The sequence below is a fragment of the Pleurodeles waltl genome, chromosome 3_2 (assembly GCF_031143425.1).
Source record: "Pleurodeles waltl isolate 20211129_DDA chromosome 3_2, aPleWal1.hap1.20221129, whole genome shotgun sequence".
Lineage (NCBI taxonomy): Eukaryota > Metazoa > Chordata > Amphibia > Caudata > Salamandridae > Pleurodeles > Pleurodeles waltl.
Window position 1 is genome coordinate 221,937,475 of NC_090441.1, and position 25,597 is coordinate 221,963,071.

At 45.9% G+C, this 25,597-nt stretch overlaps 1 protein-coding gene across 1 annotated transcript in view; it reads left to right on the plus strand.

Annotated features, from left to right (window-relative positions):
• Nucleotides 1–22,266: 22,266 nt before the first annotated feature.
• Nucleotides 22,267–25,597, plus strand: part of LOC138286786 (CD5 antigen-like) — an 800,618-nt gene continuing 797,287 nt past the window's right edge. The window contains exon 1 of the mRNA XM_069227284.1: nucleotides 22,267–22,378. The gene's annotated coding sequence lies outside the window, so the exon portion shown is untranslated. The remainder of the gene's footprint in view (nucleotides 22,379–25,597) is intronic.

Consider the following 25,597-nt stretch of genomic DNA (forward strand, 5'->3'; position numbering starts at 1 on the left):
CCCACCCCAGGGCCCAGCAAAGCAGGAGTAAAGTACTGCAAGTTTCCTTAAGACACACTACACCTCGTTTTGGGGAATTTGCAGCAACCAACCAAGTCTGCAAAGAACAACTGCTGTATTATTGGACCTGAATACCTGCAAAGGAAGGGGACCAAGCCCACAAGCTGAAAGAACTTCCAGGAAGTACAGGAGCCCCTGCCAACCCAGAAGAGGGTGCAAGAGAAGAGTCCCTGGTTATTTGAAGACTGCAGAAATGCACCCTAGGAATAGGCTAGAACATTCCTGTGTGATACAAAAGATGTCCCATGGTGTGAAGATTGCTGGAGATGAGGTTTTGTGTTGGAAGGCACCAACAAGCCTTGGCTACAGCAAAAGTGCCTTTTTCATTAAAATGGCATTGGATGGACCCAGGAGGGACCTGGGGGCCTCAACTCTGTGTGAGGGAGCAGAGGGGGCTCTCAGCACTATAGTCAGCCCTCAGGATGAAAGCCAACACCCCCAGAAGCCGCAGGATCCGGGTTCAAGGAAGTGCAAAATGTCATCAATGCAGCACAACAAAAGAAGGTCCCACGCCGCTGGAGAACAACTCAGCAAGTTGAGCATCACAGGGTGGAGTGCTGGGGACCTGGGCAGAGTGTGCATGAAGAAATTTTGCAAAGAGTGCAAAGAGGCCTCAGGAGAAGAAGAAGACATAATACACAGGGGTACTGTCGTTCTCAGGGAAGGCAAGGTCTTACCTCCACCAAATTGCATCAGCAGGACCTCAGGACAGTCTATGTCAATGATGTCCACCCTCTGTGTCCTTAGGAGCACGCTCGTCACCGTGAGAGGAGTCCCAGGGTACTCGTCGTTGCCTTGGAAGGTGCCTGCTTGGAGCAGGGGAGTGATTCCGTTACTCCACAGGAGATTTCTTTGGTTCTTCTGCGGCAAGAGGAAGACAGGGAGTCCCCAGAGCGTGCACGCCATGAAAACTGTTGCAGTTGCTGACTTAGAGATGAGGTTGCTGAAGAAAACTGTCTCTTGTAGACACTTTGTTGCAGTTACAGCATTTCTTGGAGCAGGCTGCGGTTGATCCAAGGTCAGAGGATGCTGAAGTTGTTGCAGAGGATGCCTGAAGGAAACTTGAAAGCAGAATCTAAAGAGAACCCACAGAAGAAACCCTAAATAGCCCTGAGAGGGGGATTGGCTACCTTATCAGGTATGGACCTATCAGGAGGGGTCTCTGATGTCATCTACTGGCCCTGGCCACTCAGAGGCCTCCAGAATGCCCCTACACCTTGCAAAGCAAGATGGCTGAAGTCTGGGACACACTGGAGGAGCTCTGGGCACCACCCCTGGGGTGGCGATGGACAGGGGAGTGGTCACTCCCCTTTCCTTTGTCCAGTTCCGCGCCAGAACAGGGGACAAGGGGTCCCAGAACCGGTGTAGACTGGTTTATGCAAGGAGGGCACCATCTGTGCCCTTCAAAGCATTTCTAGAGGCTGGGGGACGCTACCCCTCCCCAGCCTGTAACACCTATTTCTAAAGGGAGAGGGTGTACCACCCTGCTCTCAGAGGAAATTCTTTGTTCTGCCTTCCTGGGACTGGGCTGCCCAGACCCCAGGGGGGCAGAACCCTGTCTGTGAGGTGGCAGCAGCTGTAGCTGCAGTGCAAGCCTCAGAGAGCTGGTTTGGCAGTACTGGGGGTCCATGGTGGAGCCCCCAGGATGCATGGAACTGGCTCCCCAATACCATTTTTGGAATGGGGGGACAATTCCATAATCTTCGACAGGTTACATGGCCAAATTCGGAGTTACCATTGTGAACCTACATATAGGTAGTGACCTATATGTAGTGCACGCGTGTAATGGCATCACCACACTCACAAAGTCCGGGGAAATGGCCCTGAACTATGTGGGGGCAACTTTGCTAGTGCAAGGGTGCCCTCACACTTAGTAACTTTGCACTTAACCTTCAGCAAGTGAAGGTTAGACATATAGGTGACTTATAAGTTACTTAAGTGCAGTGAAAATGGCTGTGAAATAGTGTGTGCACTATTTCACGCAGGCTGCAGTGGCAGTCCTGTGTAAGGGTTTCTTTGAGCTCCCTATTGGAGGCAAAAGAAATGCTGCAGCCCATATGGATCTCCTGGATCCTCAATGCCCTGGTTACCTATGTACCATATACTAGGGACTTATAAGGGGGGTCCAGTATGCCAATTGAAATTGGTAAATGAAGTCACTGGCCTACAGTGACAAATTTAAAAGCAGAGAGAGCATGAGCACTGAGGTTCTGATTAGCAGAGCCTCAGTGACAGGCACTACACAGGCATTCATTCTAGGCCATAAACTATAAGCACTGGGGTCCTGGCTAGCAGGATCTCAGTGAGACAGGCAAAACACACTGACACACACTCACAAACAGGCCAAAAGTGGAGGTAACCATGATAGAAAGAGGCTACTTTCCTACAGTGTGCATCACTGCCGGCCTTCTGTCTGGCTGTACAGTGTGTGATGATGTGCTTTGAGCACCTAAAAGCAAACAAACAAGAAAAACATCCAGTGACAGGTGGCATTTGCAGTTAGAACTTACAGACAATGTCATTTAGTAAGGTCACATCACAAATAAGTAACAATAGCGTATCCATTCTAAACCATAATACCATATAATTTAAAATAACATATACATTGAAAAGTTTACTTTATGTGCCTATAAGGGTTATGAGATGCCTGTGGCAGGCATGTTGGAAATGGAATAATCCTTAGAAACTTAAGAGGGTGTGCACCTGTAGCCTACAGCAGGCAGCGAGTGCAGGGGAAAATGGAATAATCATTTAAAAACATTATTGCTAGTGTGAGGCTATGGCAGGAAAGGGGTGCAGAGAAAAGAATATTCAAAACAATTATTGATGGTGTCTCCCTAGGGACTATGAAAAATCCTATGGGAGACAAGAAGGTGCAGAGATAAATGGGAAACGTGGATTAAAGTCACTTTACATACATAGTACAACCATCCTCACGCACATTAAACTGACATCTGGGAAAAAAGTAAAAATGAAAAAAAAACAAAAAGTGATAGGCCTCTTCTATCAATGTTTCTAGAAAATGGCTTTTCAAAGTGGAAGAGAAGGGACACACTGGCTGCAGAAAAAGGCCACACTGGCACATGGCCACCAAGGATGAAGGAATGGACAACAGAGAACACATGCAGGCCTTTTGCAAAAGCAATGCACACCGACTACAAAATGGCTGCCGGCACATGGTCACCAAGGTGTCAGAGTCACCAGATCCTCGGGGTCTGTACACGTTCCCAACACTTCCACCACAAGACAGCTCCAATAATCTAGTTAGATTTGTCTCAGAGTCTAAGAGAGTACAAGTGGGGAAAATGGGATTAGGAAGGGAACAGCTGGGAAGGAGACCTGTAGGAAGCAAAAGGTTAAAACACACAAACATCAAAATAATCGCTCACAAAATCAGTATTATGCTATGACTCTAAGCATTGTCATTCTGAATACATGAACAGCCTAAGAATAAATCTTAGAATGACTAGGCTTTTAGATGACTGAATACCTGTGGGAGAAAACAAGATGGGTTAGATAAAACTTTCAGATTCAAGTACTTTATTTAGCATGAGAATCAGGAAACAATCTGAGTAATTTCTGAACCATCCTATGAATCTTACTTTAAGAATACATCTCAGGAACACACAGCATTACATCTAGAACTCTGGTCTTTTTTGTATTCTCTCAAAACATTGGAATATGAATTGCGCACATTGCAGGTTTTCATATAAGTATTAAACACCATAGAAGGACTGTGCACCAAGAATAACACAACGTAGATTCAAGGAATAAATCACGCGACTTGTTAACTTGAAAGCTATCGAGTAAAATGCCTTAGAATGGTAGCGCACAGTAAATAACATTAATTAAGCATGAGGAAAGAATTGTGCGTCTTGCCAATTCGAATGCAACCATGTAACTGCCAAAAAAAGGTAGCACACTATGAACAACATGAATTAAACACAAGGAAGGAATCGTGCGTCTTGCCGATTCGAATGCCACCATGTAACTGCCAAGGAATGGAGCGCACAATGAATATCAAAGGTTAAATCACTAGGAAGCGAATCGCGCGTCTTGCCAATTCGAACACCACCATAAAACTGCCAAGGAATGGTAGCGTACAATGAATCACATGAATTAATCACAAGGAAAGAATTGCGCATCTTGCCGATTCGAATGCCACCATGAAACTGCCAAGGAAATGGTAGCGCACAATGAGTATGATGAATTAAGCACAAAGAAAGAACCGCGCATCTTGCCGATTCGGATGCCAGCATGCAAATGTCATGAAAAGTCCAAATGCACATTCACACACGCAAGAGCAAATTATTTAGCAAGAAGAATTAGGCCTAAGAATTCGAGCGTCATTGATACAGAGTCGGGGGCCGAGCCCGACCTCCATCTTACTGCCCTGATCAAGAGTCAGTCTGCCGAGTGAAACGGCGAGGCCTGGAAAATTAAAGTAGGCCACCGGAACAGGAGCTTGGGAAGTTGCTGCTGCTCTGCACCGGGACCTCTGAATAGTGAACACGTAGAACTGGGCTGGCTCCCTTTTATAGAGATTTTGGCCCAGCCCACAACCACACCCAGGCATGCTGCAGGGAAAGCTTCTAGAAGGCACTGGAAAGGGACGACACCCTGACTCACTCTGAAAGCCTGCAGCAATACATTGCAAATGAACAGTATTTATAAGCACCTTAAGAATGAGTCTTCAGGATTGAAATCTGCAATGCAAAAGGTTAAACAATAACTTATCAGCACAATGCATAAATTATATTATCTTGAGAGTGTTGGGTTTTTGCATTCTAGTCTGTCCTGGTGTTGACACAAGGGCAATGGCACAAACAACAAAGAGTACACGCAGGTCTATGTCAAAAAGCATACTCACTACACAAACCAAAATGGCCACCCTGACACATGGCATGGAGACCAAAGACAACATTGTGACCTGTGGCAAAAACACGTGCACACTGGCCACACAAAAAAATGGCCACCTGGCCAGCAAAGAAAGAAGGCGTGGTAAACAAAGAAGAAAATGGTATCATTAATTCAGTAATGTCAAAAACAAACATTATCTGTCAGCTTTGAAAATTGGCCAACCACAAACATCTCAAGGCATCAAAAATTAACCCACCAAAATACTAAAACTCTTTACAGAAAGCATTAAGTACAAAAAAACACATCTTGCATTTAATCCAAGGCAATCGGTCAATCAATAGATGTTTAAAAGAAATAAAAGACATAGGGCCAGATGTAGAAAGCTTTTTGCATGACGCAAACTGCGAAAATCGCAGTTTGCGCCAAGCAAAAAGCCTTTTGCGATGCTCATTCACAAATTGCGAGTTGGTACCAACTCGCAATTTGTGAATGCGACTCACAAATAGGAAGGGGTGTTCCCTTCCTATTTGCGACTCGCATCGCTATTCAGAGTTGCTTTGTGACCGTGAATGCGGTCGTAAACCAACTTGCAGTTACCACCAGTGTCACACTGGTGGTAACTCATTCGCAAAAGGGAATGTCGACAATAATATTTTTTCAGAGCAGGCAGTGGTCCTATGGACCACTGCCTACTCTGAAAAAAATGAAACCAAATGGTTTCGGTATTTTTTTCATTTTGCAACTCGTTTTCCTTTAAGGAAAACGGGCTGCAAAAAGAAGAAAAAAAAAACTGCTTTATTTACAAAGCAGTCACAGACATGGATCTCTGCTGACTACAGCAGGCCACCATCCCTGTGAGTGCAGGGACTCGCTATGGGGTCGCAAAATGCGATCCACCTCATGAATATTGATGAGGTGGGTCTTTGCGACCCCATAGCGAGTCGCAGAAGGTGTCTGAGACACCATTCTGCATCCGTTTTTGCGACTTGCAAATTGCGAGTCACTCAGACTCGCAATTTGCAAGTCGCAAAAACGGATTTTGGTACATCTGGCCCATAAACACTTGTATAAAATATACCCAAGGCCTCATTTACAGGTATTGACATATCTCTGAGTTATGGTAGTGATGTGTCAAAAACGATTTGCCACATCAAAACAGTTTACCATGGATGCGTTGTATTTACAATATGGCGCTCAATGGTGTTGAGTCTCAGGATGCATCAGAAATACTGACACATCTGAGGGAACGATACCGCAAGGCATCCTCATAAAAACTAATGCATTGCTGAAGTTGATATCAGAACTGTTGTAACTTCACCAATGCGTCAAAAATAGAAGTGATGCATCAGTACAGATTGACGCATTCAGCCTAATGTTTGAGGAACAATGTAAAGACTGTAAAATGTTGGAATGCCATCATTTACACTAGGTCCTGCATGTAAGAGGTAATGTATGAAGTATGGCTAGGTCTCACATTACAGTGGGCATAATCTACGTATGTATGCAGGGACCTGAGTATGTGTGACATAGTGAGTGACAGTGTAACGCACATGAAAATAAGTATATGTTGGAATGTGTAGTGGAGATACATGTTTCATATTTCTGATGTGTGGACTTACCTGCTGTCCTCTAGGGTATGCAGACCTAGACATGAGGACCCATTCCTCCTTAGAGAAGTGACACTCGTGGCCTGTTCCTTTCCTGGCCTGTTCCTTACAAAAAGTACACAACGTCACATTGTCCTACTGCAGTAGATGGTGGGATGCTATGATCCCAGGTTGGTTAAGGGGTCCCACAGGAGTTTCATATGTGTAGACCTACTACAACCAATGGGGAGGTACACAACAGACATCTTCCAGATTTTTTTAAAGCCACTGCTTGAGTCCCTGCACCTGGGTTTTGGTGGCGTAGGAATTCTGACACAGTGCAAGCTATGTGTGACGCATCTTGAAGAAGCATCAAATGGGGAAAATGTTGTAAATACCACTGCGTCAGTTGTAAATAGCTTTTTCCGACTGAACACCCACTCTGCATTCATTAAATATTATGTGATGCAGTAGGATCCTGCACAGGTTTTGTCCGACATAGGGACAGAAAAATTGAAACATTTGGTCAACTGCGTCACGTTGCAAATATGGAGACAGAACTGTGCCTCTGCTTCATCAAAAAAAAGACACACCAGTGGTGCAAGCTCCTTGACCATAAGCCACCTAATGTCTAGTAATGATAGCTGGTTGGCTGTGGCCTGCGGCTTGGGCAGGCTAGGCCCGACAGTAAAATGAAGAAAAAAGCAGAGGAAAATTCCCCAAAAAAGATAAAGAAAATAGAGAATAAGCACTTTAAATGTTTTGAAACCAGGGCCCAGCTCACACGAACCTGTTCAAACTTTTTCCCTTCGAAAAAGACTAAAAGAATAATTGTAAAATAAGCCACTTTTGCAACTTGAGGCCATTCTGTAGGAGGCTGGCCTGGCTTGTAGTGGGTACCAGAGGTACTTACACCTTGTGCCAGGTCCAGTTATCCCTTATTAGTGTAGAAGTGGTGTTTCTAGCAGCTAAGGCTGATAGAAGGTAGCTATGGCAAAGCAGCTTAGGCTGAACTAGGAGACATGTAAAGCTCCTACTATACCACTGGTGTCATATGCACAATATCATAAGAAAACACAATACACAGAATTACTTTTATTTTCATGACAATATGCCAAAAGTATATCAGTGAGTACCCTCGGTATGAGGATAAGTTATATACACAAGATATATGTACAAAGCCCAAACTTAGGTAAGTAATAGCAAGAAAAGTATTGCAAACAGTGTAGAATTGCAATGGTTTGCAACAGGAGCACATAGGTATAGGGGCAACAAAAACCATATACTCCAAAAGTGGAATGCGAACCACAAATGGACCCCAAACCTATATGAGCTTGTAGAGGGTCGCTGGGACTGTAAGAAAACAGTGAGGGTTAGAAAAATAGCCCACCCCAAGACCCTGAAAGGTAGGTGTAAAGTGCACCTACTACCCCCAGAGAGCACAGAAGTCGTGATAGGGGGATTCTGCAGGAAGAACAAACCCCAGCAACCAACAACAGTGGATTTCTGGACCTGAGTACCTGAAGAACAAAGGGACCAAGTACAATAGTTGCAACAGTGTAGAGAGTGGGCAGGAGCCCAGGAAATGCCAGCTGAGGGTGCAAGGAAGCTGCTACCGGATGGAAGAAGCTTGGAGTTTTGCAAGAAAGAAGAGAGCTAGGGACTTCTCCTTTGGAAGACGGATGTCCCACGTTGCGACAAAGCTTGCAGAGGTGTTCCATGCAGAAAGACCGCAAAAAAGCCTTTCTAGCTGCAAGGGTCGCGGTAGAGGTTTTTGGGTGCTGCTGTGGCCTAGGAGGGACCAGGATGTCACCAATTGGAGGAGGAGACAGAAGCAGGCAGCACCCGCAGAAGTACCTGAACAGGCACTTAGAAGGAAAGTGAACCGGAGTCCACACAAAGTCACAAAAGGGAGTCCCAGAACGCCGGAGGACAACTCAGAGGGTTGTGCACTGCAGGTTAGAGTGTCGGGGACCCAGGCTTGGGTGTGCACAAGGAAATCCTGGAAGAATGCACAGGAGCCGGAGCAGCTACAAATCACGTGGTATCCAGCAATGCAGTCTAGCGTGGAGAGGCACGGACTTACCTCCACCCAACTTGGATTGAAGAGTCACTGGACTGTGGGAGTCACTTGGACAGAGTTGCTGAGTTCCAGGGACCACGCTCGTCAGGATGAGAGGGGACCCAGAGGACCAGTGTTGCAGTCTTTTGGTGCCTGCGTTAGCAGGGGGAAGATTCCGTCGACCCACAGGGGATTTCTTCAGAGCTCCTGGTGCAGTGTGAAGGCAGGCTACCCCCGAGCATGCACCACCTAGAAACAGTCAAGAAAGCCGGCAGGATGAGGCGATACAAGATTGCTAGTAGTCATCTTGCTACTTTGTTGCGGTTTTGCAGGCGTCCTGAGCAGTCAGCGGTCTATCCTTTGGTAGAAGGTGAAGAGGGAGATGCAGAGGAACTCTGATGAGCTCTTGCATTCGTTCTCTGAAGAATTCCCCAAAGCAGAGACCCTAAATAGCCAAAAAAAGGAGGTTTGGCAACCAAGGAAGGAGAATTCGCTACCAAGAGAGGTAAGAGCCCATCAGAAGGAGTCTCTGACATCACCTGCTGGCACTGGCCACTCAGAGCAGTCCAGTGTGCCCCCAGCACCTCTAAATCCAAGATGGCAAGGGTCTGGGACACACTGGAGGAGCTCTGGGCACCTCCCCTGGGAGGTGCAGGTCAGGGGAGTGGTCACTCCCCTTTCCTTTGTCCAGTTTCGCGCCAGAGCAGGGCTGGAGGATCCCTGAAATGGTGTAGACTGGCTTTTGCAAAGATGGGCACCATCTGTGCCCATCAAAGCATTTCCAGAGGCTGGGGGAGGCTACTCCTCCCCAGTCTTCACATCTATTTCCAAAGGGAGAGGGTGTGACACCCTCTCGCAGAGGAAATCCTTTGTTCTGCCTTCCTGGGCCAGGGCTGCCTGGACCCCAGGAGGGCAGAAACCTGTCTGAGGAGTTGGCAGCAGCTGCAGTGGAGGCCCCGGAAAGGCAGTTTGGCAGTACCCGGGTTCTATGCTAGAGACCCGGGGGATCATGGAATTGTCCCCCCAATGCCAGAATGGCATTGGGGGGACAATTCCATGATCTTAGACATGTTACATGGCCATGTTCGGAGTTACCATTGTGACGCTGTACATAGGTAGTGACCTATGTACAGTTCACGGGTGTATTTGTGTCCCTGCACTCACAAAGTCCGGGGAATTTGCCCTGAACAATGTGGGGGCACCTTGGCTAGTGCCAGGGTGCCCACACACTAAGTAACTTTGCACCCAACCTTCACCAGGTGAAGGTTAGACATATAGGTGACTTATAAGTTACTTAAGTGCAGTGAAAATGGCTGTGAAATAATGTGTGCATTATTTCACTCAGGCTGCACTGGCAGGCCTGTGTAAGAATTGTCAGAGCTCCCTATGGGTGGCAAAAGAAATGCTGCAGCCCATAGGGATCTCCTGGAACCACAATACCCTGGGTACCTCTGTACCATATACTAGGGAATTTTAAGGGTGTTCCAGTATGCCAATGTGAATTGGTGAAATTGGTCACTAGCCTGTTAGTGACAATTTGGAAAGAAATGAGAGAGCATAACCACTGAGGTTCTGGATAGCAGAGCCTCAGTGAGACAGTTAGTCATAACACAGGTAACACATTCAGGGCACACTTATAAGCACTGGGGCCCTGGCTGGCAGGGTCCCAGTGACACATACAACTAAAACAACATATATACAGTGAAAAATGGGGGTAACATGCCAGGCAAGATTGTACTTTCCTACACAACCCCCCCCCCCCAAACCAAGGACAATAAGACTAGTCATTACCTGATGGGTCTTCATTGTATAAGTGGAAATATCTGGAGAGTCCATCTGCATTGGAGTGGGTACTGCCAGGTCTATGTTCCACTGTATAGTCCATTCCCTGTAGGGATATGGACCACCTCAACAATTTAGGATTTTCACCTTTCATTTGTTTTAGCCAAAGTAGAGGTTTGTGGTCTGTCTGAATAATGAAGTGAGTGCCAAACAGGTTTGGCCTCAACGTCTTCAGTGCCCAGACCACAGCAAAGGCATCCCTCTCTATGGCAGACCAACACTTTTCTCTAGGGGTCAACCTCCTGCTGATAAAAGCAACAGGTTGATCCTGGCCCTCAGAATTAAGTAGTGATAAGACTGCCCCTACCCCAAATTCAGATGCATCAGTCTGGACAATGAATTTTTGGGAGTAACAGGGGCTTTTCAGGACAGGTGCAGAGCACATGGCCTGCTTCAGCTCCTCAAAAGCTTTCTGACAGTTTGTTGTCCATAATACCTTCTTAGGCATTTTCTTGGATGTGAGGTCATTAAGAGGGGCTGCAATGGAGCCATAGTTCTTTATGAACCTCCTATAGTACCCAGTGAGGCCTAAAAAGGCTCTCACTTGAGTCTGAGTAGTAGGGGGAAACCAATCTATAATAGTTTGGATTTTCCCCTGAAGTGGTGCAATCTGTTCTCCACCTACCAGGTGTCCCAGATAAACCACCTTCCCGTGCCCTATCTGGCACTTTGAAGCCTTGATAGTGAGGCCTGCCTTTTGCGGGGCCTCTAAAACTTTCCATAGGTGGACTAGGTGATCATCCCAGCTGGAGCTAAAGACAGCTATATCGTCCAGATATGCTGCACTAAAAGCTTCCAGCCCTTGCAGGACTTTGTTCACCAACCTTTGAAAAGTGGCAGGTGCATTTTTCAATCCAAAAGGCATTACTGTGGATTGGTAATGGCCTCCAATGGTTGAAAATGCAGTTTTTGCTTTTGCACCTTCTGATAACTTGATCTGCCAATGCCCTGCAGTCAAATCAAAAGTGCTTAGATATTTGGCAGATGCCAGTGTATTTATTAGCTCATCTGCCCTGGGTATAGGGTGAGCATCAGTTTTGGTTACCTGGTTGAGACCTCTGTAGTCAACACAAAACCGCATTTCCTTCTTTCCATCTTTGGAATGAGGTTTTGCTACAAGTACCACAGGAGAGGCCCATGGACTTTCAGAGTGTTCAGAGTGCTCAACCACTCCCAGTTCAAGCATTTTCTGCACTTCTTGTTTTATGCAGTCTCTGACATGGTCACCAAGAAGTGGTACCTGGCACAGTAGAGAAGAGTTCAGAAAACTGACCCAGGAGATTTATGCAGTGGTCTTTCTGCTCAGCAGTAAGACAATCTGCTAGTACTACACCTTCCACTAGAGCATCTTGTTCTGTGGAAGAGAAGAGATCAGGGAGAGGGTCACTCTCTTCTTCCTGTCCCTCATCAGTTGCCATGAGCAGGGTGAGATCAACCCTGTCATAGTAGGGTTTCAGGCGATTGACATGGAGCACTCTAAGGGGACTCCTGGCAGTGCCTAAGTCAACTAAGTAGGTGACTTCACCCTTTTTCTCAACAATTGTGTGGGGTCCACTCCATTTGTCTTGGAGTGCTCTTGGGGCCACAGGCTCCAAGACCCACACTTTCTGCCCTGGTTGGTACTGAACCTAAACAGCCTTCTGGTCATGCCATTGCTTCTGGAGCTCTTGGCTGGCCTGAAGGTTTTTACTGTCCTTTTTCATGTACTCAGCCGTCCTAGATCTGAGGCCAAGTACATAGTCCACTATGTCTTGCTTTGGAGCTTTTAAAGGTTGTTCCCAACCCTCCTTAACAAGTGTTAGAGGACCTCTCACAGGGTGTCCAAATAGGAGTTCAAAGGGGCTGAAGCCCACTCCTTTTTGGGGTACCTCCCTGTAAGCAAAAAGGAGGCAAGGTAATAGGATATCCCATCTCCTGCGGAGTTTTTTCAGGGAGTCCCATAATCATGCCTTTGAGAGTTTTGTTAAATCTCTCCACCAGTCCATTTGTTTGTGGATGATAGGGTGTAGTGAACTTGTATGTCACACCACACTCCTTCCACACGGCCTTTAAGTAAGCAGACATGAAATTGCTTCCCCTGTCTGATACCACCTCTTTTGGGAAGCCCACCCTGGAAAAGATTCCCAGGAGGACCTTTGCCACTGCAGGAGCTGTAGTGGTCCTTAGAAGAATTGCTTCAGGATATCTGGTGGCATGGTCCACTACCACCAAGATAAACCTATTGCCTGAAGCAGTAGGAGGGTCAAGGGGGCCGACTATGTCAACCCCTACCCTTTCAAAGGGAACCCCAACCACAGGCAGTGGAATAAGGGGTGCCTTTGGAGTGCCACCTGTCTTGCCACTGGTTTGACAGGTTTCACAGGACTTACAAAATTCCTTTGTGTCCTCTGACATTCTAGGCCAATGAAACAAGGGAACAAGCCTGTCCCAAGTTTTCATTTGCCCCAAATGTCCAGCTAACTCCTAGAGTTAGGAGGAACTTTCTGTACTCCTGAGGAATCACCAATCTCCTGGCAGCTCCAGGTTTTGGATCCCTTGCTTTAGTGTACAAGAGGTTGTCCTCCCAGTAAACTCTGTGAGAGTCACTGACATCCCCATTTGCTTGTTTGACAGCTTGCTACCTTAGACCCTCTAGTGTGGGACAGGTCTGCTGTGCCACACTCAGCTACTCCCTGGCAGGCCCCCCTTCACCCAAAAGCTCAGCAGTGTCTGCTTCCAGCTCCTCTGGTGTAGGTTCTGCACAGGGTGGAAATTCTTCTTCTTCAGAAGTAGAATCCACTGTAGAGGGAGGGATAGTAGGTAGTGATTTACCTTTACTAACCCTAGCTTTAGGGAGCACTTGGTCCATTCTTCCAGGATCCAAGTCACCTTGTCCTTTTTGCTTTTTGGCCTGAGCCCTGGTCAAAGCAAAAATATGCCCTGGAATGCCCAGCATTGCTGCATGAGCCTCCAACTCCACTTCTGCCCAAGCTGATGTCTCTAAATCATTCCCTAATAGACAGTCTACAGGTAAATCTGAGGCAACCACAACTTTCTTTGTGCCAGTAACCCCCCCCCCCCCAGTTGAGATTCACAACAGCCATGGGGTGGCTAAGGGTGTTGTTATGAGCATCGGTTACTTGGTACTGGTGACCAAGTAGGTGTTGTTCAGGGTGGACCAGTTTCTCCATTACCATTGTAACTCTGGCACCTGTGTCCCTGTAGGCCTGAACCTCAACACCATTTATTAGGGGTAGTTGCTTGTACTTATCCATGTTAATGGGAGAAGCAATCAAGGTGGTTAAATCAATAGCCCCCTCAGAGACTAACACAGCCTCTGTGGTCTCCCTAATCAGACCAACCCCAACTAAGTTACCAAAAGTGAGCCCAGCTACTCCCTTGGATTGGCTATTAGTAGGTTTGCTCGTACCACCACTGCTATTAGTAGGGACACTAGGTGTAGCAGTAGGGGTTGTAGTGGTAGGAGGCTTGGTGCTTTTCTTTGGACAACTGGGATCTGTTGTCCAATGGCCTTTTATTTTACATAAATAGCACCATGGTTTCTTTTCTTTGTTTTGATTTGAAGAGGATTTGGGCCCACCACCCCCACCAGAGTGTTTTTGTGGGCCTGATGAAGACTCATTTTTAGATTTGTCCCCACCCTTGTCAGAAGACTTACCATCCTTCTTCTTGCCATCTTTGTCACCCCTGTATGAACTTTTCTGTTCACCCTTGTTCTGACCCATTTGTCTGCCTTCTTTCCCAATTCTTGGGGAGAGGTCAGATCAGAGTCCACCAGGTACTGGTGCAACAAATAAGACACACAATTATTAAGAATATGCTCTCTCAGGATTAAGTTATACAGGCTTTCATACTCAGTTACTTTACTGCCATGTAACCACCCCTCCAAGGCCTTCACTGAATGGTCAACAAAGTCTACCCAGTCTTGTGAAGACTCCTTTTTGGTCTCTCTGAACTTCATCCTGTACTGTTCAGTGGTTAAGCCATAACCATCCAGGAGTGCATTCTTAAGAACTGTAAAATTATTGGCATCACTTTCTTTCACAGTAAGGAGCCTATCCCTACCCTTTCCATTAAATGATAGCCATAGGATAGCAGCCCACTGCCTTTGAGGGACATCTTGTACAACACAGGCCCTCTCAAGTGCAGCAAGCCACTTGTTAATGTCATCCCCCTCCTCATAAGGGGGAACTATCTTATGCAGATTCCTAGAATCATGCTGTCTTGCAGGATGACTATGGGGAATACTGCTGCTGCCACCATGGGTTTCAAACCCAATCTTCTGTCTTTCTCTTTCTATCTCTAAGGACTGCCTATCTAAATCCAGCTGTTGCTTCTTGAGCTTCAGCCTGGATTCCTCCACTCTCAATCTATTGAGCTCCCTTTCTAACACTCTGTCATCAGGGTGGGTGGGAGGGACATGCCTAGAAACAGAAGTATGGTGACAATGAACAGAAGGAGACCTGTCCCTAACAGATGGCACCCTAACAGCTTGGCTAACAGAAACAGCACTTCTACTATGATGAGAAGGAATACTCTTACTGTGATGTGAGACCACACTATCTGTATGATGTGACTCTACATCAGTACCAGCTATGCTAGGTTGTCTGCTAATGGGCAGGCTAGGAAGTTTCCCTTCTAAGTCTTTTGCTAGGGGTGCCCCAGGGTCAGATTGGGAACCATCAGCTAACTTTTCAACAGAAGTGCCACCTCTGGCCTTATCCTGTTCAACAAGCATATTCACCAACAGTTCTCTACAGGGATTCTTCCCTACACTTAAACCTCTTTCTATGCAGAGACACCTTGCTCCTTTCCAGCTAAGGTGATCATAAGCAAGTTTGGACAGATCAACAGTTTGGCCTGTGCCAGACATTTTAGAAAGTGTTTAAGTGACAGAAAAAGTGAGAAAAAAGTTTTTCAGAACTTTTGGAAAGACAGAAAAAAACTTTTAAAACTTTTTAAGAACTTTTTAGAAAGTTTGGAGGTACTTTTCAGCACTTAGAAAAGAAGTGAAAAGAGGAAATGCAAAACTTTTTGGTTAGGTGTACATACACTGAACTTGTTTTGTATATTTTTCTCTTATGAAAAGTACAATGACAAAAGTGGTAAGTAGTTGCAAAGTACTTATCCCACTGCTGCACAATCAATGTAGGAGGCTGGACTGGCTTGTAGTGAGTACCAAGGGGTACTTACACCTTGCACCAGGCCCAGGTATCCCTTATTAGTGTATAAGGTGTCTAGCAGCTTAGGCTGATAGATAATGGTAGCTTAGCAGAGCAGATTAGGCTGAACTAGGAGACGAGTGAAGCTCCTACAGTACCACTAGTGTCACTTGCACAATATCATAAGAAAACACAATACACAGATATACTAAAAATAAAGGTACTTTATTTTTATGACAATATGCCAAAGTATCTCAGTGAGTACCCTCAGTATGAGGATAGCAAATATACACAAGATATATGTACACAATACCAAAAATATGCAGTATAGCATTAGAAAACAGTGCAAACAATGCATAGTTACAATAGGATGCAATGGGGACACATAGGGATAGGGGCAACACAAACCATATACTCCAAAAGTGGAATGCGAACCACGAATGGACCCCAAACCTATGTGACCTTGTAGAGGGTCGTTGGGACTGTAAGAAAACAGTGAGGGTTAGAAAAATAGCCCACCCCAAGACCCTGAAAAGTGTGTGCAAAGTGCACTAAAGTTCCCTAAAGAGCACAGAAGTCGTGATAGGGGAATTCTGCAGGAAAGACCAACACCAGCAATGCAACAACAATGGATTTCCAGACTAGAGTACCTGTGGAACAAGGGGACCAAGTCCAAAAGTCACGATCAAGTCGAGTCCAAAAGTCACGATCAAGTCGAGAGTGGGAAGATGCCCAGGAAAAGGCAGCTGTGGGTGCAAAGAAGCTGCTACTAGGCAGTAGAAGCTGAGGATTCTGCAAGAACGACAAGGGCTAGAGGCTTCCCCTTTGGAGGATGGATGTCCCACGTCGTGAAGAGTTGTGCAGAAGGGTTTTCCTGAAGAAAGACCGCAAACAAGCCTTGCTAGCTGCTGCTGTGGCCCAGGAGGGACCAGGATGTCGCAAATTGCGTCAGGGGACAGAGAGGGCGTCCAGCTGGACAAGGAGCCCTCTCAGAAGCAAGCAGCACCCAGAGAAGTGCCAAAACAGGCACTACGAAGTGGAGTGAAACGGTGCTCACCCGAAGTTGCACAAGAGAGTCCCACGCCGCCGGAGGACAACTCAGGAGGTCGTGCAATGCAGGTTAGAGTGCCGTGGACCCAGGCTTGGCTGTGCACAAAGGATTCTGCACAGAGGCCGGAATAGTTGCACAAGACGCGGTTCCCAGCAATGCAGTCTGGCGAGGGGAGGCAAGGACTTACCTCCACCAAACTTGGACTGAAGAGTCACTGGACTGTGGGAGTCACTTGGACAGAGTTGCTGGATTCAAGGGACCTCGCTCGTCGTGCTGAGAGGAGACCCAGGGGATCGGTGATGCAGTTCTTTGGTGCCTGCGGTTGCAGGGGGACGATTCCCTCGACCCACAGGAGATTTTTTCGGAGCTTCTAGTGCAGAGAGGAGGCAGACTACCCCCACAGCATGCACCACCAGGAAAACAGTTGAGAAGGCGTCAGGATCGGCGTTACAGAGTTGCAGTAGTCGTCTTTGCTACTTTGTTGCAGTTTTGCAGGCTTCCAGAGCGGTCAGCAGTCGATTCCTTGGCAGAAGGTGAAGAGAGAGATGCAGAGGAACTCTGATGAGCTCTTGCATTCGTTATCTAAGGAATTCCCCAAAGCAGAGACCCTAAATAGCCAGAAAAGAGGGTTTGGCTACTTAGGAGAGAGGATAGGCTAGCAACACCTGAATGAGCCTATCAGAAGGAGTCTCTGACGTCACTTGCTGGCCCTGGCCACTCAGAGCAGTCCAGTGTGCCAGCAGCACCTCTGTTTCCAAGATGGCAGAGGTCTGGAGCACACTGGAGGAGCTCTGGGCACCTCCCGTGGGAGGTGCAGGTCAAGGGAGTGGTCACTCCCCTTTCCTTTGTCCAGTTTCGCGCCAGAGCAGGGCTGAGGGGTCCCTGAACCGGTGCAGACTGGCTTATGCAGAAATGGGCACCATCTGTGCCCATGAAAGCATTTCCAGAGGCTGGGGGAGGCTACTCCTCCCCTGCCTTAACACCTTTTTCCAAAGGGAGAGGGTGTAACACTCTCTCTGAGGAAGTCCTTTGTTCTGCCTTCCTGGGCCAAGCCTGGCTGGACCCAAGGAAGGCAGAAACCTGTCTGAGGGGTTGGCAGCAGCAGCAGCTGCAGTGAAACCCCTGAAAAGGCAGTTTGGCAGTCTGTGCTAGAGACCCGTGGGATCATGGGATTGTGCCAACAATGCCAGGATGGCATAGAGGGGGCAATTTTATGATCTTAGACATGTTACATGGCCATATTCGGAGTTACCATTGTGAAGCTACACATAGGTAGTGACCTATGTGTAGTGCACGTGTGTAATGGTGTCCCCGCACTCACAAAGTCTGGGGAATTTGCCCTGAACAATGTGGGAGCCCCTTGGCTAGTGCCAGGGTGCCTACACACTAAGTAACTTAGCACCCAACCTTTACTTAGTAAAGGTTAGACATATAGGTGACTTATAAGTTACTTAAGTGCAGTGAAAATGGCTGTGAAATAATGTGTGCATTATTTCACTCAGGCTGCAGTGGCAAGCCTGTGTAAGAATTGTCAGAGCTCCCTATGGGTGGCAAAAGAAATGCTGCAGCCCATAGGGTTCTCCTGGAACCCCAATACCCTGGGTACCTCAGTACCATATACTAGGGAATTATAAGGGTGTTCCAGTATGCCAATGTAAATTGGTGAAATTGGTCACTAGCCTGTTAGTGACAATTTGGAAAGAAATGAGAGAGCATAACCGCTGAGGTTCTGGATAGCAGAGCCTCAGTGAGACAGTTAGTCATAACACAGGTAACACATTACGGCACACTTATGAGCACTGGGGCCCTGGCTGGCAGGCTCCCAGTGACACATACAACTAAAACAACATATATACAGTGAAAAATGGGGGTAACATGCCAGGTAAGATGGTACTTTCCTACAATTGCTCCTCATTTTTTCCTCTTTCTACATGTGATTGCATTCTGCAGCACATTTAAGAAAGAGGAAAACGCCCCTCAGGATTGCTTTGGTGCAGGAAGGTGACCCTTCATGCACCAAAACAATCCTGTCTACAACACAGGCACCCTTGCAACATGACGCAAGGTTGCTTGCATTGGAAATAGACAGACAGCTGTAGGAAAGGACAGGAATTTTGAATACTGCACATTCCTGCCCCTTCCTTTTCATGGCTTGCTGCATTGCACTGCATGAAAGAATGATAAATCTACCCCAAATGTGTTGCATACCCTTGTATATAAAATCAATTCAGAAATACTTCCAAATTTGCACTATGATTTAAGCTATCAAAATGTGCATGTTCATACTTCTTCTGTATTTAACAAGGTTGCCAAGGACCGAAAAGACCTTTCAACAAAGGTCTGCGCAATCTAGAGTGTCTAGACAAACGTCCAAACTCCAGGAGATTGTGGTTTTATATCCAATATGTATATCTATGTACAATATATGGGATTCTACAATCCCTCAATAAAAACCTGCCTCTAATTTCTTTATTAGGTGACTTGTAACACACCCATTGACCCATTAGGAAGGAATGACGTCAGATCACAACTGTAACAAGTTATTACAGCTAAGTTCTGGCTTCACAATGCCTGCTGCTAGAGCCAGCTGCTGAGGGAAAGGCAGGTCAAATCACTGAGCAGAAACCAAACAGCTGTTATGCTAACTGAATAGTGACACACAAAACAGGCATATCTATGGCAACATGTATGTTTTTTGTACTCCTTAGGTTATTATAGAAAAGGTAGGCTCTTTCTGCATGTGTCTACACATTCTGAGCTACTGCACCATTTTTAACAAGCTAATTTGTATTAAAGTGACTCTGTTATCTTTTGGCAACAAATATCTTTGTTTTTCATGTTTGCAAACATGCTCTCTCTGTCCTATGAAAGAACTGTGCACCAAGGACCATATTTATCAAAGGATTGTGTTGCCCTTGCCTCACTCATGGTCACTCAAGGGCAACGCATTCCTTAAGTCAAACTTATCAAGCCAGGCAAAGCCACCTTGCGTGGCCCTGCGGAGCTTGGTAAATCTGGAGTGACACACGCAATGCAAGTTGTTGCCTTTCCTTACTATGCACCAACTACCCATGACATGGGTGGAGTATGGGTGTTCTCAAACATCCAGCCATGTATTTTGGGGCATTACCCGTTTTACCAAGAAAAATACACCTGGGAATGCGTCAGAATTGTACACCTCCCCAGTAGAGGTGCAGCGAGGAGAATAACATTTATTTCTCCTTGTGTTTACCTCTTTCTAAGTGTGCTACAGAATGCAGCACACTTAGTAACAGTACAAAGCCTCTGATGATTGTTTATGTGCAGGAAGGTGTTCCTTCTTGTACAAAAGCAATTCTGCCTGCAGCACAGGTCTTGTTGCATCATGACACAAGGATGCCTGCGTTCGCATGTGGCAGCTACAAGGGCACCAGTATGGACAGACAGCAGGAATGTATTGTATGTTAGTAAATAGGGCCCTCTCTCTAGTCGGCTCAGTGAAGCGAGCTGTCTAGCTGTGTTGCGCTGCATCAAATACTGATAAATCTGACCCCAAGGATTTAAGTGGTTTGTGGGAAACATGATAGTATGAGTATGTAATATAAGGAATAAAGTGCTCCCTGCCTTATGTATTATGCAAGTCACCTCGAGGATTCATAACCTTATAGTGGAACTCCAGGTGGTAATGGAGATACTCAGGCCCAAATTTATGAGATTTTGGCACAGGGCAGTGTAGCAAGTCACTTTGCTGTGCCGCCCTGCATCACCGGGAAAAGGCAGGAATGTGCTGTATCTATGGCATACGGTGCATTCCAGTCCTTCCCCCTGCACTGGCGCCATTTCAGCATTCTAATGCCAATGCAGGCACCAAGGTGCAAGGGTGCCCGCATTGCATGCAGGATTGTTTTAGGGCAGGAAGCGGATGCTTTTTCCTCCTTCTATGTGTGTTGATGTAGAAAGCAGCACATATAAAAAGAGGAAAAAATGGGGAGAAATAAAGATATTTCTCCTCGTTCTGCCTTCCCCCGGGGAGGCGTAAGGTTTTGGAGCATCCCCAGATTTACATGGCCTTGTAAATCGGGGGCTACGTAAAAATTCAAGGGTGTTGCATGGTAACACCCACCGCAATGCGTGTGGAATTCCTCCCTCATGCAGAAAAAAAAATGTAGCAATTTGTGCTGCCTTGTCTTACTCCATATCTGTGCGACAATTCAAAGCCATGCAAAGTTGCTTTGCGTTGCCTCATAAACATGATTGAAAGGTTTCTGCAGCCATTGCGTCACAAAAAGTGATCCAAAAGCAGTGCAAGGGGCTCATAAATATGTCCCACAATGTATAAGGAAGGAAATGGTGTCAGGAACTCAACAGAACAAAGCAAGGAGAAAACAGGAAATACAACATAACCAGATGTAAAGTTCCAAGACCAGGCAGCATTTTTAGGAGATTATAATATTGTAATACAGTTATTACTGTGCCATGGTTTTATTCCTTTTATGAATAGTGTGTGCTATGTTGTTCCTCCTTCATTGGATAGCCTGTGACCTTGTGTATCTCGTTCAGTGGATAACTTGTACTGTGGTGTTGTTCCTTTGGTGGATAGCCTTTGCTGTGGTGTTGTTCCTATGGTGTGTAGCCTGTGCTGTGGTATTCCTCCTGGAGTGAATCATCTTTGCTATGGTGTTCCTCTTTCAGTGCGTAGCCTGTGCTGTGGTGGTGTTCCTACTATGCCTCTACTGTGTTGTGGCGGTCTTCCTGCATTTGCTATGATGTTTCTTCTGTGGGTAGCCTGTGCTGTGGAGATTCTGGTTTTGTTGGATAGCCTATTCTTCATTGTCTTCCTTAGTTGAATAACCAGTATCTCAGTCTCCCCTTTGGTGGACAGGAAGAATCTACTGGAGGCTATAACTAAGTGTGAGCCTGTGTGCACGGGTCTTTGTGTGCTTGCTTCTGTGAATCTACTTGTGTCAGTATTTCACTCTAAATTTATGTGTGAGCACGAGTGTCAGCCTGTGTGCCCAGGTCTGTGTGTGCTTGCTCATGTGAATCTACTGTCAGTATTTCACTCTGTATTTATGTGTGAGCCCAAGTGCGTGCCTGTGTGCCCAGGTTTGTGTGTGCTTGCTTCTGTGAATCTACTGTCAATATTTCACTCTATATTTATGTGTGAGTACAAGTGTCAGTCTGTGTGCCCAGGTCTGCATGTGCTTGCTTCTGTGAATCTACTTGTGTCAGTATTTCACTCTATATTTATGTGTGAGCACGAGTGTGAGCCTGTGTGCCCGGGTCTTCGTGTGCTTGCTTCTGTGAATCTACTTGTGTCAGTATTTCACTCTATATTTAAGTGTGAGCACGAGTGTGAGCCTGTGTGCCCAGGTCTGTGTGTGCTTGCTCCTGTGAATCTACTGTCAGTATATCACTCTATATTTAAGTGTGAGTGTTGCTTCTGGTTGCTTGCATCTGCCTGTATTTCTGTTTGGGTTTGCTTCTGTTGATATTTAGGTTTATGTACAGTCAGAAAGCATGTAACTTGAATTTTCTCAGGTAAAAGAGGTGATAAAAGGTGGGTGGAGAGTGGGTGGAGAGTAGGAGGAGACTATTGAAAGCAGGACTATATATAATCAGTTGCCTTGCTTTTCTCTCTTCAGAACTACAAGTCAAGGATCACAAATGTTTTGTTCATCACTATTCTGTAAATATTCTGCTTGAAAGATACAGAGATCTGTGCCAGAAGGCAAGTCACACAGCTCTTTCCTGGACGTGTCTGTGAATCCAGACAGTAAGTAAACTATATTTCACTCTCTGAAGAGACAGCTGAGTTAAAGATTGTAAACTCCAGGCAGTTTCTATATTTCACTCTCTGAAGAGACGGCTGAGTTAAAGATTGTAAACTCTAGGCAGTTTATGTATTTCACTCCCTAAAGAGACGGTTGAGTTCAAGATTGTAAACTCCAGGCAGTTTCTATATTTCACTCTCTGAGGAGACAGCTGTGTTAAATATTGTAAACTCCAGGCAGTTTCTATATTTCACTCTCTGAGGGCATAGCTGTGTTAAAGATTGTAAACTCCAGGCAGTTTATTTACTTCCCTCTCTGAAGAGACAGCTGTGTTAAAAATTGTAAACTCCAGGCAGTTTATGCATTTCATTCTCTGAGGAGACAGCTGTGTGAAAGATTGTAAACCTCGGGTAGTTTGTACATTTAACTCTCTGAAGAGACAGCTGTGTTAAAGATTGTAAACTCCAGGCATTTTGTGCATTTCACTCTCTGAAGAGATGGCTGAGCTAAAGATTGTAAACTCCAGGTAGTTTCTATATTTCGCTCTCTGAGGGGATAACTGTGTTAAAGATTGTAAACTCTAAGCAGTTTCTATTTTCCCTCTCTGAGGAGACAGCTGTGTTAAATATTATAAACTCCAGGCAGTTTGTGTATTTCACTCTCTGAGGAGACAGCTGTGTTAAAGATTGTAAACTCCAGGCAGTTTGTGTATTTCACTCTCTGAAGAGACAGCTGTGATAAAGATTGTAAACTTCAGGTAGTTTGTGTATTTCACTCTCTGACGAGACAGCTGTGTTAAAGATTGTAAACTCTAGGCAGTTTGTGTATTTCACTCTCTGAGGAGATAGCTGTGTTAAAGATTGTAAACTCCAGGCAGTTTGTGCATTTCACTCTCTGAAGAGACGGTTGGGTTAAAGGTGGTAAACTCCAGGCAGTTTATGTATTTCACTCTTTGAAGAGACGGCTGAGTTAAAGATTGTAAACTCCAGGAAGTTTGTGTATTTCACTCTCTGAAGAGACTGCTGAGTTAAAGATTGTCAACTCCAGGAAGTTTGTGTATTTCACACACTGAGGGGACAGCTAAGTTCAAGATTGTAAACTCCAGGCAGTTTGTGTATTTCACTCTCTGGGGAGACACCTGAGTTAAAGATTGTAAACTCTAGGCAGTTTATGTATTTCACTCCCTAAAGAGACGGTTGAGTTCAAGATTGTAAACTCCAGGCAGTTTCTATATTTCACTCTCTGAGGAGACAGCTGTGTTAAATATTGTAAACTCTAGGCAGTTTCTATATTTCACTCTCTGAGGGGATAGCTGTGTTAAAGATTGTAAACTCCAGGCAGTTTATTTATTTCACTCTCTGAAGAGACAGCTGTGTTAAAAATTGTAAACTCCAGGCAGTTTATGCATTTCATTCTCTGAGGAGACAGCTTTGTTAAAGATTGTAAACGCCGGGCAGTTTGTACATTTAACTCTCTGAAGAGACAGCTGTGCTAAAGATTGTAAACTCCAGGCAGTTTGTGTATTTCACTCTCTGAAGAGATGGCTGAGCTAAAGATTGTAAACTCCAGGTAGTTTGTGTATTTCACTCTCTGACGAGACGGCTGTGTTAAAGATTGTAAACTCTAGGCAGTTTGTGTATTTCACTCTCTGAAGAGACAGCTGTGATAAAGATTGTAAACTCCAGGCAGTTTGTGCATTTCACTCTCTGAAGAGACGGCTGTGTTAAAGATTGTAAACTCTAGGCAGTTTGTGTATTTCACTCTCTGACGAGACCACTGAGTTAAAGATTGTCAACTCCAGGAAGTTTGTGTATTTCACTCACTGAGGGGACAGCTGAGTTTACGATTGTAAACTCCAGGCAGTTTGTGCATTTCACTCTCTGATGAAACAGCTGTAATAGAGATTGTAAACTCCAGACAGTTTGTGTATTTCACTCTCTGAGGGGACAGCTGTGATAAAGATCGTAAACTCCAGGCAGTTTGTGTATTTCACTCTCTGAGGGGACAGCTGTGTTAAAGATTGTAAACTCCAGGCAGTTTCTATATTTCACTTTCTGAGGAGACAGATGTGATAAAGATTGTAAACTCCAGACAGTTTGGGCCGTATTTATACTCCGTTTGCGCCGAATTTGCGTCGTTTTTTTCGACGCAAATTCGACGCTAAACTAACGCCAACTAACGCCATATTTATACTATGGCGTTAGAGGCGAATAGCGCCAAAGTTCCCGGAATGTGCGTCATTTTTTAGCGTGAACCCCTTCCTTGCGTTAATGATATGCAAGGGAGGCGTTCCCGTCTAAAAAATGACTCCCAGGCCTTTACGTGGTATTTATACTCCCGGGCAAAAGAGACGCCCGGGAGTGGGCGTGGCTAAAAACGGCGCATTTGCGCCGCTTTTTAACGCCTGGGTCAGGCATGGCGTTAAGGGACAAGTGGGCTCAAAATGAGCCCAGAGTGCCCTCCCCTGCCCCCAGGGACCCCCCCTGCCACCCTTGCCCACCCCAGGAGGACACCCAAGGCTGGAGGGACCCACCCCAGGGACATTCAGGTAAGTATTTTTTTATTTTTTTTTAAGAATTTCTTTTGGCATAGGGGGGCCTGATTTGTGCCCCCCTACATGCCACTATGCCCAATGACCATGCCCAGGGGACAGAAGTCCCCTGGGCATGGCCATTGGGCAAGGGGGCATGACTCCTATCTTTACAATGATAGGAGTCATGTTGATGGGGGATGGGCGTCGAAAATAAATGGCGCAAGTCGGGTTACGACGATTTTTTCGACGTAACCTGACTTGCCCCATTTTAAGACGCCCATGCGCCATTTTCCCCCTACGCCGGCGCTGCCTGGTGTACGTGGTTTTTCTCGCGCACACCAGGCAGCGCCGGTCTGCTTGCGCCGGCTAACGCCATTCAATAAATACGGCGCCCGCATGGCGCTTCAGAATGGCGTTAGCCGGCGCAAAACTTTTTGACGCTAAACTGCGTTAGCGCAGTTTAGCGTCAAAAAGTATAAATATGGGCCTTTGTGTATTTCACTCTCTGAGGGGACAGCTGTGTTAAAGATTGTAAACTTCAGACAGTTTGAGTGTTTCACTTTTTGAAGAGACAGCTGTGATAAAGATTGTAAACTCCGGGCAGTTTGTGTATTTCACTCTCTGAGGAGACGCTGTGATAAAGATTGCGAACTCTAGGCAGTTTGTGTATTTTACCCTCTGCACTGAG